Here is a 21217-nt window from a genome sequence, read left to right on the forward strand (position 1 = left end):
TCCCCCACTATGATGGAGAAGCTGTCATCATTAAAGTATGGGGATTCTATTGGGAGGATATAGGTAGCACACATAATGACATTTTTCTCTGTTGAGAGAATGTCCCTATTAATTTCTAACCAGATGTGAAATGCTCCTGTTATGATTCATTTAATAGTGGGTTATGTCTGATCTATACCAAATTAACATACCCAAAGTCATCTTCCTGTTATACTCCTGATAGTTTGGTGGATGGGACTACCAGTTCTCTGTAACCTAAAGGGCAACCAGTGGGTCCATCTGCTCTATGCCATGTTTCTTGTAGGACTGGTGGTACTGTGGTCTGGGTGCAGGTGCAGTAATGGTCACAGCTGGAAGCCAAACCCATGTTCGCACTCACACACAGTTTCTATTTTTTTTATGTGGATTGCTCTGCTCCTGGTGTCCATCTCACTACAGTAGATTATGTAATCCTTGCAGGGCTAGCGAATCTTCTTTCTTTCTCACTCACTTACACATACACTCTCCTTCCGCCTGGCCCCTCTGTGTGTCTGCCTGTGGCCGTCTCTTTCACCTCTCTCCGGTAGAAACTGTGTGTGTGTGTGTGTGTGTGTGTGTGCATTTATTCGTGTGTGTGCATTTATTTGTGTGTGTGCGTTTGTTCGTGTGTATGGAGGGAACGTTGAGCTGTATATGAGAGAGCAGCGGATTCTTGCCAACTTCTCTCAACGGGGGCTAGGCGGCGCGTATGTTAGTATGTTAAATAAGTGTGTGTGTGTGTCGCATGGTAATGAGCAGGAAAGAAAGGAGGAGACGGGCGCGAGTCCTCGGGGGCCCCAGCCATAGTGCTTTGATCTGAGGCCCCCCTCAATCCCACAACCCCACAGAGACGACTCCCTCTGCCACACTCTCTCTACCCAACGCCTTATACTCTGTCCATCTGCAGTTATAGAGATAATCTACATAAAGGCCATATGATGTGTGTTAATAAACATGTTTTTTTTGCATAGGTCTATGCATTAGATTAAGTTACCTAGTTTTTTTATTTATAGATTCCGATTTGCTTTGACATCTTTGGTAGATAAATGTTTGTGGCATTGTGGCAAACGACTGCTCTGTAAATGTGTTGTCTCTATATTGTAACTCTGGAGTTCTAGAAGGATAAAGACCACTAGCTCTCAGAAACAGCTCTGTTTGATGTCCTCAGAACAGCTGTGACTTGCTGTCTTCATGTCCGTAAAACTGGACTCTGCTGGGCGAGAGCAGCCAAAGCCCCGTCTGTGCTATTGATTTTGAATTTAGACCTGAGCATGTCTGACTTCTCAATTGGGTTTCTGCCTTGATGAGGTGATATGTGTGTAGTGTACTCTAGTTCTTTGGTCTTCACAAGACTGCTTTTCCCCACTTTTTCCCCTCTTCCTTCATTCTTCACCTGCTACTCCTCTCCTTTAGCCACCTTGTTCTTTCTGTTTCCTTTTTTGCTCCTTACTCATTTCATTCTCTCAATCTTTCCCTTTCATACTCCTCTCTCATACTCTTTATACTCCCTCACTATATTTATTTTTCTCTCCCTTGTTTCTTTTATACACACACATTCTCTCTTTCTCTGTCCCTCCGTTCTGTTGTAAAGAAGTTAGTGTGTACAGTAGGAGTGTTTGAGAAGGAGAGAGAACCGCTGAAGTGCAATAATGGAATGCATCAATTCACTCCGCCGTTTGGGTACGACCCACCCTCCTAAATCTCCTCTAACCATTCCTCCTTCTATCCACCCTTTCCTCTTCCCCTCCCCCTTTCCTCTTCCCCTCCCCCTTTCCTCCTCCCTTTTTCATGATTCTGTGGAGGAATGTCACTGTTTTGGCCCAGGCCCTCAAGGTGTCTATCGTCCCCCCGCTTCCTCCATCCCCCCCACGTCATGCCTGGGGCTCTCCATTGATGCAGACAGAAGCCCGGGCCTCAGTGTTTAGCGTGCCACGATCTGAAATTTTAATGCACTGCTTTACAACACAGACCTCCCTACACACACACATTATCAGCGCGGCGGCTGCTAGCTCGGTCTCCCCTGAGCCTTCCCCATTTACTGCTCGGCTGAGCAGCGCGCCCGCCCAGGCACACACGCAAACACACACAGACACAGGCCCCGGATCAGGCGTAGACTGACTGACTTATTCCTCCTCCACTCAAAGGCACGCACACTCACACCTGCTTACCTAGAGGAGTTGGTTTGCTTTTGTTTTCATGTATGCCCTGTGTGTTTGTGAGAGCGAAACACGCACTGCTGTGCCTCGAGTATTAGGTCGTTTGGTGTGTCTGTGTTCGTCTCTGTGTGTCTCATTTTGCATTGATAATAGTCCAGCTGGAGGTATGACCGTGTGTGTACAGTACAGTGGATGCTCCTCCTAGCGGTGGGCTAGAGGACAGTATAGATAAAAACACCTTTACCCTGCAACATACACAGCAGATATAAATGGCTTACCTGGTATCACTTTCTGTATAAATTAATGCTATCCTCACACAGCAAAATGCATTGTACTGGCTATTTACGGTTGACTTTGGCTTTTTGCTGACAATCATAATTTGCTGGGTGCTCATTTGTCCTATTTCACACATGTGCAAGTGGGTATTAATATGCATGTGCGAATTGTAAATGTGTTTTTTGCATGTAACAAAGAAGTTTGGCATGTTTGACCTTTTTGCCTTTGCTGTCGTTTTAGCCAGATTTCATCACTTGTGTATTAAATATATACAGGTATTAACCTCATAAATATAAAGTCCCCATATTTTTATTTATTTTTAATTCAATTCAGTCTGGTATGAGAGAATAGTTCCTATCTGCAAAAGCAGGGTGTCTGCGGAAAGCTGAGTATCTTGGCTATTGATCTGTGCCTTAAAATCTTTGGTGTGACTTACTACCATATGTGGGCATACGAAAGTATAAGGGCAGGCTGAGCCGATGACCTAATTTCAAGATGGCTGCTACCTACATTCCGGTTAGCGTTGTGAAGCATACACAAAATAAACACAGAATACGTTGATTCACACTAAAAGCCGGGACAGCACAGATCACGAGGATGTCTTATTTGTCTCCTTGTGACCTACCGTTATTGATCACCAGCCCCGAGAGTCAAAATGTTTATTTTACACAAGGTTGTCACCAAACATCTTATAAAGTAAGCTTACATGTGGTCTATGTTTGAGCTATAGCTAAATGGGGGATAAGAAATGAATCCTTAGGTTGATAGGAACGATTCTAGCCTATTGCCAGTATTATCTGATAATGTATGACTTAATGGCAACATCGAATGTCCACTGAGTGACTATATATTTGCGCATGAAAAATATGTTTCCTGCATCCATTACACAGGGAATGGCTACTATGGCACATTGACAGTCTTGTAGCCAATGAGATACGTTTTCCAGGGATATGCAGTTGACAAGGCCTTGAACCTTTTAGGCTAAATGCGAACTATTGTTACCTGGCTCAAAGACGAGACACACCGAGCACAATACATTACTTTGTAAACAGATTTCACCGCTTTAATTTAATCGCTTTAGCATTAAAGATGGTTTCTCAAAAGGGGCAAAAAGTAAAAACGAAGAATATCGAACAGGAAGCCAAAAAGAAAAGACAGCTATGAATAAGCATACCGACACAGAAGCTTTGAATAAAATACTGGAGCCGGACTCTGATTAGGGGAGAGATTTGGATGAGGATTTCGACTCGGCCGACAAAGATTGTTTTCTAGAAGGATTGGATCCACTTTTACATCTGTAAGTACATTATTTTCATGACTATATAGTTAATTGACTATATGTATTTTGTTTTTTAAGTTGTCTGCTTTTTGTGCTTTGGATTTAGTTTACAGAGGCCTATGTAACAAGTCATTTCAATGTTATATAATTTCAAAGTGGTTATTGTCATATTAGGTCACTGTTTTCTGTTCTAAATTTCACCCTTTGGAGAGGCCACTAATCTCTCATGGCCATTGTTTATTTGTGGTTCTCACCTCTGCCTTTGTCTCCAAAGTGTTACTGCTGTATTGTGTGTGTGTGTGTGTGTGTGTGTGTGTGCGCGCGCTTCACACCTTCTATGCGAGTCTCTGTACAGATAAAGTGTAGGCTTGGTGTTTTTACTTCACAGTAATGTCGTTTTGTAAATTTAGTCAACTGTAATTCTGTGTGTCTTACAACAATACATCCCTTTATTTTATTCACCACAGAGTGGAGGATGCAGTCGATATGGATGATGACATTTGGGAGCCACCCCTCCCCAGCAAGCAACCCCTTTCCGGGCAAGGTTGTCACCCCATCTGATGGTTCTATATCCACTTTTCACAGATCTCTTGAAAAAGAAAATAAGGGTTTGTGGCACCATTCGTCCTAACATAATCGGGTTCCCCAAGACTAAGGTAAACAACATGACAAAGACAGCAGAGAGGGGGACCATATATGTTGGATCAGGACTAACAAGCGGCTTTTTGTTAAACGGAAGGACACTAGGGAAGTAACCATGCTTACCACAGAGGATAAGGCATTCAATAACAACCATGTCTCAAGGAGGGTGAAAAGGGAAGAATTTCCCAGTTTCTGTGAAGGACTACAATGCCAACATGGGGGGTGTCGACCTATCTGATGCTCTGATAGGCTACTACCAGGTCCTCCACCAGACCAGGAAGTGGTATAAGACTTTTTTTGACCACTTTGTGGACATTGCTACAGTAAATGCTTTATTCTCCACAAGCAGATGGCCAAAGCAAAAGGTCAAATCCCTCTCTCCCAGTTGGCCTTCCGAGAGCAGCTGGTGTTGGAAATGGCTGAATTGGAGGCCCAAAGGCCCCACAACCATCACAAGACCCCCCACTCAAGGTGAGCGCCACTATCAAACACACATGCCAAAAGGAAGAACTGCAAGTTTGCACAAAACACATGTGGGGAAAAGGGTGAAATGCCAGATCTTCTGTCCGCAATGTCAGTTGGCTTTTTGTTTCCTGGCAGAGAGGGACTGCTTCAAAGACTATCAGGACGTGCACAAGCAATGGTGAAAGTGAAATCTAATCATCTACACCTGGATTGTAATCGTTCATCTTATTTCTATTTTAGTGAAGGACACGTGTGTAACCAAGTTTGTGTTTGATAATACATTTTATATGTTTTTTTAATGTTTATCTGTTGCTTTTATATTGTTTTTGTAAACAGTTCATTTGAATGTGGGACCAATACTTTGGATATGCCTATAGGCTAAATGTTTAGGCACTTTGGGGAGGTTGAAGAAACACTTGGATATGCCTATAGGCTAAATGTTTAGGCACTTTGGGGAGGTTGAAGAAACACTTGGATATGCCTATAGGCTAAATGTTTAGGCACTTTGGGGAGGTTGAAGAAACACTTGGATATGCCTATAGGCTAAATGTTTAGGCACTTTGGGGAGGTTGAAGAAACACTTGGATATGCCTATAGGCTAAATGTTTAGGCACTTTGGGGAGGTTGAAGAAACACTTGGATATGCCTATAGGCTAAATGTTTAGGCACTTTGGGGAGGTTGAAGAAACACTTGGATATGCCTATAGGCTAAATGTTTAGGCACTTTGGGGAGGTTGAAGAAACACTTGGATATGCCTATAGGCTAAATGTTTAGGCACTTTGGGGAGGTTGAAGAAACACTTGGATATGCCTATAGGCTAAATGTTTAGGCACATTGGGGAGGATGAAGAAACACTTGGATATGCCTATAGGCTAAATGTTTAGGCACTTTGGGGAGGTTGAAGAAACACTTGGATATGCCTATAGGCTAAATGTTTAGGCACTTTGGGGAGGTTGAAGAAACACTTGGATATGCCTATAGGCTAAATGTTTAGGCACTTTGGGGAGGTTGAAGAAACACTTGGATATGCCTATAGGCTAAATGTTTAGGCACTTTGGGGAGGTTGAAGAAACACTTGGATATGCCTATAGGCTAAATGTTTAGGCACTTTGTGGAGGTTGAAGAAACACTTGGATATGCCTATAGGCTAAATGTTTAGGCACTTTGGGGAGGTTGAAGAAACACTTGGATATGCCTATAGGCTAAATGTTTAGGCACTTTGGGGAGGTTGAAGAAACACTTGGATATGCCCTGTATGTCCCCCGACACCACAATGTTTGCGAGAGGTTGGTGTGGTACAAATGTCATTCTTATAATGAACAATAACTTTTAGGCACATCCAGTGTGCGAAAATAATTACCACATTTGGACACTTTGGAGAGGTTGAAAGGACATGTGAATGTACCTTGAATACCCCATAACACCACCACAATGTTTGTGAGGTTGATATGGTACAAATTGTGTTTTTATACTGAACAAATAGCATTTAGGGATTGGAAATATGTAATAGCACTGGAATGATCTCATTTACAGACATATGCCACTTTGGAGAGGTTTAGGGACACCACACCTGACATTACTTACTAAAACATCTGCCCATTTCTAGCTGTTAGGTCTATTAATCCCATTTTTTTCTAATATTGTTCACATTTTGTGGAAGCCATCTGATGTGTTTCCAGCTCTGGGCATCAATAATTCACTCATAGCTTGTCAATAAAAGATTACTTTCAAAATAAAAAAAACGATTTGTTGTTATTTTGTGTGTGCTTGATCTTGTGTATTCTGAACTATGTAACTCCTATCTTCTGATCAGTTCCTCATCATCGCCCAGATGTCGTCTATCCAAATATACCACGTTTTGGCATGTCAGAATCATGTAATTACATATGACTAGCAGTTACTTTTGGGTATGTCTATTTAGGCAGAAATCTAGAGGTATTGAGTAAGACTGAAGTGTTCTGTTGTTTAGTATGTTCAAACTATAGTTGGCTTGTAGTCTTTTGGGGGACTGCTGAAAGCCCAATTTGAATTCATCTTAACCTTTGGACTGACTAAAGTGCTTTTAAGAACTCCATGGAGGCAAATACGATCTATCATTTAGAAAACTGCCGTCTAGATGGAGTGAGGTGTTTTGGTATGTGTGTTTGCACGTGGGTGTTTGTTCATGTATGTAAGGTAGCTAGCATTGCCAGGGGGCTGAGGGCTCCAGTACACCTGGCTCTCAGCACACCACCGTGTGTATCGCTCCAGTGGAGCCCGTTTTAGAACATTCCCAAATACCCAACTGCACTTTGATGTACAGACCAGAGCCATCGCACACTTTTGGGCTATGTGGACTGATGATTTTGTGTGTGCGTCTTCCCCATCTCTCCTGCCTCTGTGGTACCTCCAGGGCCCAGTTTTTCTGAAGTAATCTGGATTTTGCCGATAGGATTAAATGCATAGAAATACAAGGATTCGTCTGTTCTATTCATTCTATGTGTAGTACTGTACATGCATGCTTGTTTGTGTGTAGATTAGTATTCATTGTCTGTGCTTGCGTGACTGTATATATTTGTTATTTGTGCATCTTCAGCCCCATTGAGTGAGGTAGAGAAAGAGGGGTCGAGAGAAAGAGACTGCAGAGAGGGAGAAAAAGGAGCGAGAAAGTCGGCCAGTGGGTAGAATAGCTAGTGACTACAGTGTCAGGCCCACTGTGAAGGGTAGAGGCTGACTGAACACCTGGGGAGGTGTGTGCACAGCTGCAAGAAGATGTTTGTCCATGGTCAGGTGCCTGGAGGAGGCCTAAGGTGAGGGACACACACACAGTAACACATAAGCACATACACATGCTATGCACTCACATGCTCATATACACACACGCAAACACACATACACACACACGGTTGCCCAGGTAGCTCCAGCTGTCAGGGCACTTTACCTCTGTCTGGGTGCTACTCTCCATATTACACCAGGTTCCTGTAAAATACAGTGTTTGAACAGAGAATGAATCAGTCTTCCAATGCTTTTGGACGTACCTGGCCTATCTTCTCACCCTAGGGACAAACTGCACCCCATATAGCTAGTGACTCTAGTGTCAGGCCCACTGTGCAGGGTAGAGGCTGATTGATCACCTGGAGGGGGGGTGCCCTCGCCACACACACATTTTGCGTGACCTCATTGCAGGTGTGCGTGCGGTTAAGAAAACAGCAGTCTCTTGCTTCTCCTCAGCCCAAATTGGATGGGAGAGGTCTTAGATCATGAAGAGCTGGGCTCTTTGAGCGTGCCTGCCTGTGTTTCTGTTTCCTTTAAAGATTAATGTCCTATTGATCGAGAAGGCTTCGCAAACAGCAGCTCTGGTGCTTTCCACAGAGGGCCCTACGCTCGCTATCTCATACACAAACACATATGTGACCCAACAGCTCAATTCAGTCTTATGTAGCAAAATTTGAAATGTTTTTTTACATTGGATAAAAATAGAGACTAGAAAATGGTATATCATACACTACAGTTGAGGAACATTGGGAAAGTAATTCTGCTTGGAATAAACTTGTAACCCCACATTTGAGAAAATGGCCTTCGAATGTTTTGGTACACCTGCCGGAGAGCTCTTCTTTGTCTAAATAAAATCAAATTTATTTATATAGCCCTTCGTACATCAGCTGATATCTCAAAGTGCTGTACAGAAACCCAGCCTAAAACCCCAAACAGCAAGCAATGCAGGTGTAAAAGCACGGTGGCTAGGAAAAACTCCCTAGAAAGGCCAAAACCTAGGAAGAAACCTAGAGAGGAAACCTAGAGAGGAACCAGGCTATGTGGGGTGGCCAGTCCTCTTCTGGCTGTGCCGGGTAGAGATTATAACAGAACATGGCTAAGATGTTCAAATGTTCATAAATGACCAGCATGGTCGAATAATAATAAGGCAGAACAGTTGAAACTGGAGCAGCAGCACAGTCAGGTGGACTGGGGACAGCAAGGAGTCATCATGTCAGGTAGTCCTGGGGCACGGTCCTAGGGCTCAGGTCCTCCGAGAGAGAGAAAGAAAGAGAGAATTAGAGAGAGCATATGTGGGGTGGCCAGTCCTCTTCTGGCTGTGCCAGGTGGAGATTATAACAGAACATGGCCAAGATGTTCAAATGTTCATACATGACCAGCATGGTCGAATAATAGAAATTGTTCTACACCCATTCAGCATTGTTGACACCCTCTTAAGCTTTAGCCCCACCCATTTCTTTAAGGATTCACATGTGAGGCCATGTGCTAAACAGAGTGAGTACAGTAGTGTACAAAACAACCAAAGATGTCAAGACTAAAGACTGGTTTATACTACGTCTGTAGACATTTGTCACAGTTCTATCATGAGCATTCTATTCTATGACAAAGTCTTAAATTTAGCTAGTTTTTATTAATTATTACAGGGAAATAAACTTAAATCAAGATCACTATTTACAAGTTAATGTTGAGCTAATTAATTATTAGAAAATAGTGTGACGAAATAAAAGCAGTGCATTCTACTGGAGAATTTAGAATTTGGATACGGTCTCGTTTGGCCTAACGTTATATCCTAATTTGACTTTGATGCAGGTCATGTTGTTCTTCACATTACCGTCTCTGATAAACATACACTATATCAAACATACACTATATCAAATAAAGATCAAAGCAAGATCATCTCTCCGAGCTGACAAGGTAAAAATCTGTCGTTCTGCCACTGAACAAGGCAGTTAACCCACTGTTCCTAGGCCTTTATTGAAAATAAGAATTTGTTCTTAACTGACTTGCCTAGTTAAATAAAGGTAAAAAATAAGATAAATCCAAACTCAACGTTAACATGGCATCGTGAGAGGGAGAAGCATTCATCTATGTACAGTACCAGTACACACCTACTCATTCAAGGGTTTTTGTTTATTTTGACCTTTTTCTACATTGTAGAATAATAGTAAAGACATCAAAACTATGAAATAACACATATGGAATCATGTAGTAACCAAAAAAGTGTTAAACAAATCAAAATATGCTTGATTCTTCAAAGTAGCCATCCTCTGCCTTGACAGCGTTGCACACTCTTGGCATTCTCTCAACCAGCTTCATGAGAAGTCACGAATGCTGCCATCAATCCACGGTTTCTGGTTTGGGAATGTTTTAAAAGTTGCTGTGGGTACGACATCGCTGATGCACTTGCGAATGAACTCGCTCACCGAATCAGCGTATTCATCAATGTTGTTGTTGGACACAATGCGGAACATACCCCAATCCACGTGATCGAAGCAGTCTTGAAGCGTGGAATCAGATTGGTCGGACCAGCGTTGAACAGACCTGAGCGCGGGAGCTTCCTGTTTTAGGCTCTGTCTATAGGCTGGGAGCAACAAAATGGAGTTGTGGTCAGCTTTTCCGAAAGGAGGGCCTTATATGCGTCGCAGAAGATAGAATAACAATGATCCAGGGTTTTACCAGCCCTGGTTGCACAATCGATATGCTGATAGAATTTAGGGAGTCTTGTTTTCAGATTAGCCTTGTTAAAATCCCCAGCTACAATGAATGCAGCCTCAGGATATGTGGTTTCCAGTTTACATAGAGTCAAATAAAGTCGATGTGTCTGCTTGGGGGGGGGGGGGGGGGGATATTTACGGCTGTGATTCTTATCGAAGATAATTCTCTTTGTAGATAATGCATTCAATATTTGATTGTGAGGAATTCTAGGTCAGGTTAACAGAAGGACTTGAGTTCCTGTATGTTGTTATGATCACACCACGTCTCGTTAATCATAAGGCTCTTCTTACCAAAAAGATGCTTGTTTCTGTTCGCGCGATGCGTGAAGAAACCAGCTGGCTGTAACGACTCCGATAGCGTGTCTCGAGTGAGCCTTATTTCGGTGAAGCAAAGAACGTTAGTCTCTGTCTCTCTGGAAGGCTACCCTTGCTCGGATTTCATCAACCTTGTTGTCAAGAGACTGGACATTGGCGAGTAGTATGCTAGGGAGTGGTGCGCGATGTGCCCGTCTCCGGAACCTGACCAGAAGACCGCTTCGTTTGCCCCTTTTACGGCGACGTTGCTCTTATATTCAGTAGTTCCTCCCGACTGCATGTAATGAAACCTAAGATTACCTGGGCTACCAATGTAAGAAATAACACGTAAAAAAAACAAAATACTGCATAGTTTCCTAGGAACACGAAGCGAGGTGGCCATCTCTGTCGGCGCAGCCTTCTGTGTGTTCTCTTTTCGACTCCCTACACATATTTTCAATCAAACGGCAGAATTGTCTCCATCTCCTTAGCTATCATACTCTGCTTCCACTGCGCATTCCACAGATGTTTTTCCACTGTTGAATGCTGGTTCAGAAGACTCTAACAATGTCTGGTTCAATTAATATGTTTTTACCAAATCAGGGATTCGTTTTCAGAGTCAGCATGGCACAATCGTCCTCCAGAAAGTGGAGAGCATTAGCAACACTTTTGTTGTTTTTGGTGATATCTCTCAAAAAAGCTGAGGTAGAAAGGATTACCTACATACACTGATCAGCTCATGTTATAGACAGAAGCACGCTACATGGCAGACCAATCCTCTCTCCTCTCGCTTCAGCCCATCCATTATCTTAGCCAATCATGGCTAGCAGGAAGTCTTTTTTTCTGTCTTTTTTTCTGTGATTTAACAATAGAAATTTGTAATTTCAGATGGCATAAACGTTTGAGGCACATGAAAGTTCACGTTCCAGAAAGCATTTCTGCCCAAAAATGTATTTGAATAAAAAATACATGTTTACGTTCAAATGCCTCTCCTGTGAAGTAGTGACGTAGGGTCCCTCACATATAGTGCACACACACACACACCGACACACACACTCTCGATACACACATAATCTCTCAAGCTGTTCCATGGAGAGCCCATTCTCTCCCTCTCTCTCACGCCCACTCTTTCCCAGTCTCCGTCTTTAGTGGAGCAGATAGACAGGATGTGTGTGCATGCGTGTGTGCGTTGGTATGTGTGCCCACAGAGCCAGTTGAGCTGGTGCAGGCAGGGCCTTAGCCTCGCCAGAGCTGTGCACATTAATAACATCAGCCTAGCACATGACAGGCCCACAGAGAGAGCGGGAGGGAGGGGAGAGTGAGAGGCAGAGGTGAGAGAGAGAGGGAGGGAGGGAGGGAGGGGTGAGGAGGGAGGGAGGCAGGCAGAGGTGGGAGGAGGGGAGGTGAGAGCGGGGGGGAGAGAACAAGGGGAAAGAGGATAGATGAGAGGAGAAGAGGAAGAAGGGAAAGGAAATTATAGGAGGGGAGAGAGAGATGGATGTGGGGTGTGTGTTTGTGTGTGTTTATGTTAGAGCGTATATCTGTTTGGAGAATGTGTGTGTGTGTGTGTGTATGTACACCCATGTAATTTGTGCGAGTGTCTGTTTCTCCGTATCTGGGCGATCTGTGTTGATTTATTTGAGTTGGCCTGCACGTACGGGACGCATGTGGACAGGCGCTCAAATGAGCAGCCTTAAACCCTGATGGCAGTCTGATTTCCTCAGCCACTCGCTCCACCAAGAGATAAATGTCAAGTTTGTTCACGCCTCTCCCCCCAACCCGTCGCGGGTTGTGTGTGTGTCCCAGACACCGGCACGGTGCTACGACATGGTCTCGGGCACGCTGGCGGTGGGCTTTTTTGACGGTGGCGTTTCTGCTCGGTCGGAGCTCCGTTTCCCTCCCCGGTGCCCTGATGTGTTGTGATTTGGCATCGGGCTGGGATGAGCTTTCTCTCTCTCTCTCTCTCTCTCTCTCTCTCTCTCTCTCTCAATTCAATTCAATTCAATTCAAGGGCTTTATTGGCATGGGAAACATGTGTTAACATTGCCAAAGCAAGTGAGGTAGACAACATACAAAGTGAATATATAAGGTGAAAAACAACAAAAATGAACAGTAAACATTACACATACAGAAGTCTCTCTCTCTCTCTCTTTTTCTTTCTTTCTTTCTTTCTCTCTCTCTCTCTCTCTCTTTCTTTATTTCTTTCTTTTCTCTCTCTCTCTCTCTCTCTCTCTTTTTCTTTCTCTCTTTCTTTCTTTCTCTCTCTCTCTCTCTCTTTCTTTATTTCTTTCTTTCTTTTTCTCTCTCTCTCTCTCTCTCTCTCTCTCCGTCTCTATTTATGATATGCCACTGCCAATGTCCCTTCACTCATCACCATCACACCCCTTGCTGTCAGTTGAGATTTATTCTTCTGCAGAATAGGGGACTGGCTGATGCACATCCCGAACACACCTCCTATTTTCATCACCAGAACCCCTTAAAACCCACTTTCTTTTTTCACAGAGGCGTCTTCCTCTAAGTTATTATATTATGACTGGCGAGCCATCCCAAAAGAGCCTATTTATAGTGTTCTCCAGTGCTACAAATGACATCACAGGCGGACCTCCACAATATTATTGCAAACCCCCACAGTGACACTGTAAGCAGAGCTCCATGGCCCGAGCAATATAAACACAGCTCTGGATTGATAGAGAGATTCAGCAGCAGGGCATGCCAGGCCTGGTAGCATAATACAATATGTGTGTGACCGTGTGTGTTGTAGGACAGAACTGGAACATTTCACTCCAGATGTTAGCTTTAGCGTTATTTTGGGTGAGCGCAGCAACGGGGCAACAACACTATCAGCACAATGCTATTTCTTCCCTCTGAGGACATATTTTATATGTTGGGAAGAATGGTATCATATGTGGAGTGTTGTATGAATGATATCCCCACCCTTTTCATTTTCCCTGGACTTTGTAACCAGGCACATAAAATACTGGTTCATGGTGCTCTACTAAATGATGTGTATTTCCTGAATAGGCTGTGCTAGCTAGGTGGATGAGTGTTATGGGTCCAGCAGTATCATTGTCTCTTGGGTCTGTGTGGTTGTTGTGGGTGGAAACTCTAATAAAAGTGGATAACAATATTGTGACGAGCAGCCCGGCCACATCAGTGTGAAGAATGGCCATGTTAACATGGCCTTCCATTCTCCTCCTCCGACACACACATACACACACACAGCGAGAAGAGCCAAACCCCGGGGGCCATTTTGCCTCTCCAGCCGCAGAAAGGTTAAGCAACTACACCAGAAGAGAGAAAGAGGGAGCGAGTAAGTGAGGGGAAAAAAAGACAAAGGAGGAAAGCGAACAATCTCCAAGGCGACATTGGCTGTGCTGAAAGAGAACGGGAGGAAAATGAAAATCTAATGGGCTAAATCTGTGAAATGTCGTGCTGGCCCAGGGGGATTGGGCTGGGAGTAAGGGGGCACAGGATATGAAGGGAAAAGAGAGAGAGGGATAGAGTGGTGAAGAGGAATGGATTACCAGAGGCGTATCGTAGCGTTCCGGACTCGTCCCGGCCACAGAGCCCGACCAGAGGAGTTAACGGCTCATTTCCAACAGGCGGCGATGGAAAGGTCAGGGCGGCCGAGAGAAGAGGGCCCCGGCCCCTGGTTTTAACCAGAAAACCCCAACACACACCTTCAGCACCACTACAGGGGCCATTTGCACACCTTCGGTTCACTCTAGTTCAAGTCATCTGAGGTGGTGACGTTTTAATGTCAGGTATCGGGGTTCAAAATGCATCCAGGGTGAGCTCAACAGACTACATCATATTCAGCACATTTTCAGTATTTATGATTAAGCATTCTGGATGAGTGGTAGAATAATTGTGGAGCCCCAACACCTTAACCTACTGCACTGTTCCCAAAGTCTCTGGGAGTCTTGTTTATAACTGCACTGTTCCCAAAGTCTCTGGGAGTCTTGTTTATAACTGCACTGTTCCCAAAGTCTCTGGGAGTCTTGTTTATAACTGCACTGTTCCCAAAGTCTCTGGGAGTCTTGTTTATAACTGCACTGTTCCCAAAGTCTCTGGGAGTCTTGTTTATAACTGCACTGTTCCCAAAGTCTCTGGGAGTCTTGTTTATAACTGCACTGTTCCCAAAGTCTCTGGGAGTCTTGTTTATAACTGTCTCACTGTTCCCAAAGTCTCTGGGAGTCTTGTTTATAACTGCACTGTTCCCAAGTCTCTGGGAGTCTTGTTTATAACTGCACTGTTCCCAAAGTCTCTGTTCCCCAAGGGAGTCTTGTTTATAACTGCACTGTTCCCAAAGTCTCTGGGAGTCTTGTTTATAACTGCACTGTTCAAAGTCTCTGGGAGTCACTGCACTGTTCCCAAAGTCTCTGGGAGTCTTGTTTATAACTGCACTGTTCCCAAAGTCTCTGGGAGTCTTGTTTATAACTGCACTGTTCCCAAAGTCTCTGGGAGTCTTGTTTATAACTGCACTGTTCCCAAAGTCTCTGGGAGTCTTGTTTATAACTGCACTGTTCCCCAAGTCTCTGGGAGTCTTGTTTATAACTGCACTGTTCCCAAAGTCTCTGGGAGTCTTGTTTATAACTGCACTGTTCCCAAAGTCTCTGGGAGTCTTGTTTATAACTGCACTGTTCCCAAAGTCTCTGGGAGTCTTGTTTATAACTGCACTGTTTCCTGGGAGTCTTGTTTATAAAAGTCTCTGGGAGTCTTGTTTATAACTGCACTGTTCCCAAAGTCTCTGGGAGTCTTGTTTATAACTGCTCCCAAAGTCTCTGGGAGTCTTGTTTATAACTGCACTGTTCCCAAAGTCTCTGGGAGTCTTGTTTATTCCCAAAGTCTCTGGGAGTCTTGTTTATAACTGCACTGTTCCCAAAGTCTCTGGGAGTCTTGTTTATAACTGCACTGTTCCCAAAGTCTCTGGGAGTCTTGTTTATAACTGCACTGTTCCCAAAGTCTCTGGGAGTCTTGTTTATAACTGCACTGTTCCCAAAGTCTCTGGGAAATGTTCTTGTTACTTACAACCTCATGCTAATCGCATTAGCCTACGTTAGCTCAACCGTCCCATGGAAGGGACACTGATCCCGAAGAGGCGCAGGGCAAACACCTCCGGTCCTCTGGAGTCAGGGTCTGTACTGTGTGAATATGGTTCACTGTACACCCGGAGGGAGATGTTTGTTCACTCTCACTGGTCTGGATTTGGTTTTACGCAGTCAGGTAGCGACTACTGTGACTGACTGTGTGGGGGTGTTGTGGGTGCCCAGACCTAGACAACCAAGACATGTTCCGCAGAAGGTGCTGCCTGCTCTGGACTTAATCCCAGAGTCTCTGGCTTAGATTCCACATTTACCGACATTCTGCATGAATTCAATTGCATTTTTGGGGAAGTGATTTCCATGCATTGACTATTTCTATATGTATGCTTCATAACAGATGTCTGGAGAATCACAACAAATTATTTCCCTTAGCTTGCCTTGTATCCCTCCAATAGAACAGTATTGTTGTGATGTGGCAGTGTATTGTCCTTGTCCCAGTGTAAATGGGTTGTGTTGTAGCATGGCTGGGTGAGGGGATGGGGGTGAGTGGGGGATTGTGCATCGGTGCCATGACCACAGATCGCACACTGTTAATACATTTTATTCCCAAACCTAATCGCTGATCCTCCTCTCAGCATTACAGCAGTATTTCCTTTCCCTAATTCCCAAATCCAGGCAAATCCAAAGGTATTTAATAATACTTTGCATCTGTACCTTGATTGAACTATCAAATTCCAATGCTATTTGGGTTGCATTAGTATCAAGAGCAGCACACATTGTTAATGCCTGGGTATCTTGTTAAAATCACAACACTAACTGGTTGGGAAAGCTTTTCCTCGTCTCTCTCTCCAGAAGCTTTTACAATTGGATTGTGTTGTCCAAACACAGAATGCTTTTAACAGTAGAGGAGATGTCATATGATTTGGACTGCAGCCAGGGGTTGTATTGGCCCCATGTGTGTTGTTTCCATCCACAACACTATGTGTTTGTGGCCGTGTCTCAATCAGCAGTACCGGTATCACATTGCAATCTTTAATAGAAGCAGTTGATCTACAGTTTATTATGAATAACAATGCATCTCAATGATAATCCCTACTCATTACAAATATGCCGTGCACTTAAAATGTGACACGAAACCCAATTAACATAATTTAAAGCATTCAAAGTTATTATCTATAATTAGATGTTGCCATTAAATTAAGCATGGCAACATTTGGCTCCACTCAGTGTGTGAGCGTTGCCTGAGCCTGCGTAAATGGAAGGGGCCCACTGAGAAGAAACCGTTATCTGAGCCCTGCAATTCTGACTGGCTGGGGTAATTAAAAAACCAAGGGTAGAAGTACCACGTCAAAAACACACACACACACACACTCGCAATTGGTTGCATGACACAAAACCCGATAGTGTTTCTATTTGCTGGAATGCATTTAACACCTGTTCCTCTACCACGATAAGTTAATATCAAATTAAATGTCAAATATCACATTTTCAAACGCACGTTCAGTTCCAACTCCAGTGTAGTAAATCCTATTGAGTCACTGAACAATTGTCCAGTAGCTGACGGAGGAGCACAAAGTGTGGGATAATACTAACCAGCGAAGCATACCTTTTAACCCTGGGGTTAAGCATGGAGAGATGTGAATAAACTCCTAAGTCGAATGCCATTTGTGGGCTTGAGCCCAGCCACTAAACAGAATGGAAAAATATGATATGAGATTAGTGTGTATTAAGGGGGAGGCCTAAAAACGACATTAGTGTAATCCTTCTGTTTTACGGCAGGGCTTGTCCTCATGGCTCAGGAAGGGACAGAGTGGCAGGGAGACGGAAGGATTAGGGTGTAACTGAGAGGGTCTTAATGGGCATGGGCAGGGACGAGACATGCAGCAAGCCAACTCTAGAGGACGAAGCTCTCACTATCAAACACACAAACACATACAGTAGGAACGTATTGTCAGGTTTCTGTATACAGTAGGAATCCAGTCTGTATATACAGTTATGGTTGTAAATATATATTGTATAGATGTATACAGAGTTGTGTGCAAATGCACGCACAGAACATTACAGTGCATGTTAACACTCAGTCCCACTCATGTGAACACACAGTTATCTATCACTCTACAAATGTACGCTATTTTATACTGTGTTCCATCCTGTTGCTTGTGTGCCAAGCCTTTTGTTTGCCTCCTTGTTGATTACATGCCCTGTTCTTTCTACAGGGGCGATGAGATTGAAGTGGTGATGTCAGACCTGAAGAGAGCCAATCAGGTCAGTCCCTGGCTGTTTTTAACCCCTCATCACAACCATCCTATCAAAGTGTGTGATGAATATGCATAATATACATAGTACTCATATACACCCTTTGGCCTTAGTGTCAGTGTGTATTTTTAAGCAGCTTGATACAGGAGTTGTTCTGTTTCAAATATGTTCAAAATTGTGTTCCAGAACATATGAAACATGGAAAATTCCAAAAAGAAAAAGTGAAACTAGCCTCTTGAAGAACAATACAGACACATAGGCTATTCTATTAGAGTGTGGCTAATCTGGCGTTGCCTCTCCATCTTTGGCCCCCTTTAATGTATTTCTCCATGTTTTCTGCCCAGAAACATCATAGCGGTGATTAGGCATTATTTACACTGAGACGACCCTTTGATATCTGCCGAGAATATAAGCCAAGATAATGAGCAGCAGTGTAATTACTCTCTATGGGCTTTGGGTCTGGAGTTGAAAAATATTTTTTGTGAGGTTCATCAACGCCGTCTTTACCATGGGATCTTGTTTATATCTAGTTTGTTAGACTGTGAATTAGGGCCGGGATGATACCAGTATCGCTATACACGTCAGTATTGTGGCAAGGAAACAAAACACGAAGCAGATTTAATTTATTTCGAAAAACAGCCCTAATTTTGAAAAAACATCATTATGGTGTCATCCAGAGTCGCATGTAAACTCAGCAAAAAAATAAACGTCCTCTCACTGTCAACTGTGTTTATTTTCAGCAAACATAACATGTGTAAATATTTGTATGAACATAACAAGATTCAACAACTGAGACATAAACTGAACATGTTCCATAGACATGTGACTAACAGAAATGGAATAGTGTTTCCCTAAACAAAGGGGGGGTCAAAAGTAACAGTCAGTATCTGGTGTGGCCACCAACTGCATTAAGTACTGCAGTGCATCTCCTCCTCATGGACTGCACCAGATTTGCCAGTTCTTACCCCACTCTTCCACCAGGGCACCTGCAAGTTCCCGGACATTTCTGGGGGGAATGGCCCTAGCCTTCACCCTCTGATCCAACAGGTCCCAGAGGTGCTCAATAGGATTGAGATCTGGGCTCTTCGCTGGCCATGGCAGAACACTGACATTCCTGTCTTGCAGAGCACAGTGTTGAGATTGCCTGCAATGACAACAAGCTCAGTCTGATGATCCTGTGACACACCACCCCAGACCATGACGGACCCTCCACCTCCAAATCGATCCCGCTCCAGAGTACAGGCCTCGGTGTAACTCTCATTCCTTCGACGATAAACGCGAATCCGACCATCACCCCTGGTGAGACAAGACCGCGACTCATCAGTGAAGAGCACTTTTTGCCAGTCCTGTCTGGTCCAGCAACAGTGGGTTTGTGCCCATAGACGACGTTGTTGCCGATGATGTCTGGTGAGGACCAGCCTTACAACAGGCCTACAAGCCCTCAGTCCAGCCTCTTTCAGCCTATTGCGGACATCGAGAACCCCCCCAAAAAAAAGCCCTTTGGCCGTGCGTCTATTACCAGAATGCTAATAAAATGAGCACAAGTAATAGTGAATTTCCATGGAGGCTGCTAGTTAAAATGCTAACGAGCGCAAACGGAAATAAGCAAATTGCAAAGACAGGTAATCCAGCTCATTAAGTTATACATATATAGGTAGGAGCTACTGAATGTAATTTTTGGTGAGTTTGGACCTTTACAATCAAATGTGAATGAGAGACATTGTGTAAATGAACAAAGTTTTGGCACATGCTTTTCTGATGGAAGAACAGTACTGGCTCTGAAGCAACATATGTACACGCTGTGTCAGTATGGAGTCTGGAGTCATGAGCACAACAGGCCTGCCTGCTGCCTGTTTGGAGAAGAGTGGGAAGGAGCAGGAAATCAAGCCGTGGCAACTGTACAGATAACTCATCCAAAGGGCTTTGACTTCTCAAACACGGCAGAAAGCGAACACTATATGATGCCCCGTGACCTTATTTATTCAGCCACATTTTTATTTATTTTTTATTTATTTCACCTTTATTTAACCAGGTAGGCCAGTTGAGAACAAGTTCTCATTTACAACTGCGACCTGGCCAAGATGAAGCAAAGCAGTGCGACAAAAACAACAACAGAGTTACACATAAACAAATGTATAGTCAATAGGACAAAAGAAAAGAAAAATAGAAAAATCTATCTACAGTGTGTGCAAATGTAGAACAGTAGGGAGGTAGGCAATAAATAGGCCCAAGAGGGGAAAATAATTACAATTTAGCATTAATACTGAAGTGATAGATGTGCAAGTAGAGATACTGGGGTGCAAAAGAGCAAGAGGGTAAGTAATAATATGGTGATGAGGTAGTCGGGTGTGCTATTTTCAGATTGGCTGTGTAGTGGTACAGTAATTGTTAACCTCTTACCTCTACCTGGGACGCTTGCGTCCCAACTAGAGCTCTGGAAATGCAAATGTGCTACGCTAAATGCTAATAGTATTAGTTAAAACTCAAAAGTTCATTAAAATACACATGCAGGGTATCAAATTAAAGCTACACTCGTTGTGAATCCAGGCAACAAGTCAGATTTTTAAAATGCTTTTCGGCGACAGCATGAGAAGCTATTATCTGATAGCATGCACCAATACACTACAACAGAAAAGCACAGCAGGGGACGTAAACAAAATAATTAGCATTTCGGCGTTACACAAACCGCACAATAAAATAGAAAACAGTCATTACCTTTCACCATCTTCTTTGTTGGCACTCCTAGATGTCCCATAAACACTATTGGGTCTTTATTTCGATTAAATCGGGCCATATAAAGCCAAGATATCGTTATATGTAGACTGTGTGATAAACGAAAAAACTGCGATTTCACAACGTAACGTCATTTTTTAAAATTCAAAAAGTAGACGATAAACTTTCACAAAACACTTCAAATACGTTTGTAATGCTACTTTAGGTATTAGTAAACGTTAATAAGCGATAAAAATCAACCGTAGGCGATGTACATATCATTAGCTGTCCTCTTGGAAAAAATTTCAGGAGAGAGCTCTTCCGGAATGATCTGGGCGGAGACCGAGGTACGTCGTGCCCTCTTTCGGTTCAACCAAGAATCAAAGAGGATTAAATTCACAAGATACTCGACTGCATGGGGATGCTGTGGGAGTTGAATGCTCGGTCTTATCTAATTCGGCTCACTGTTAACAATTGCTGGAAGTGGTGCAAGGATATTTATTTCCATTTTCTGTGATCAGGTTTTCCTGCGCTTTCCGATGTAACGCACGTTATGTAATAGCCACAGTCGTGATTTAACCAGTTTTAAAAACGTCCGAGGGTTT

The 21217-nt window shown here is 43.5% G+C and overlaps 1 pseudogene; it reads left to right on the plus strand.

Annotated features, from left to right (window-relative positions):
• Positions 1–21217, plus strand: part of LOC115135957 (homeobox protein cut-like 1) — a 168433-nt pseudogene that overhangs the window by 84703 nt on the left and 62513 nt on the right.

The sequence above is a fragment of the Oncorhynchus nerka genome, linkage group LG10, assembly GCF_034236695.1.
Source record: "Oncorhynchus nerka isolate Pitt River linkage group LG10, Oner_Uvic_2.0, whole genome shotgun sequence".
Taxonomy (NCBI): Eukaryota; Metazoa; Chordata; class Actinopteri; order Salmoniformes; family Salmonidae; genus Oncorhynchus; species Oncorhynchus nerka.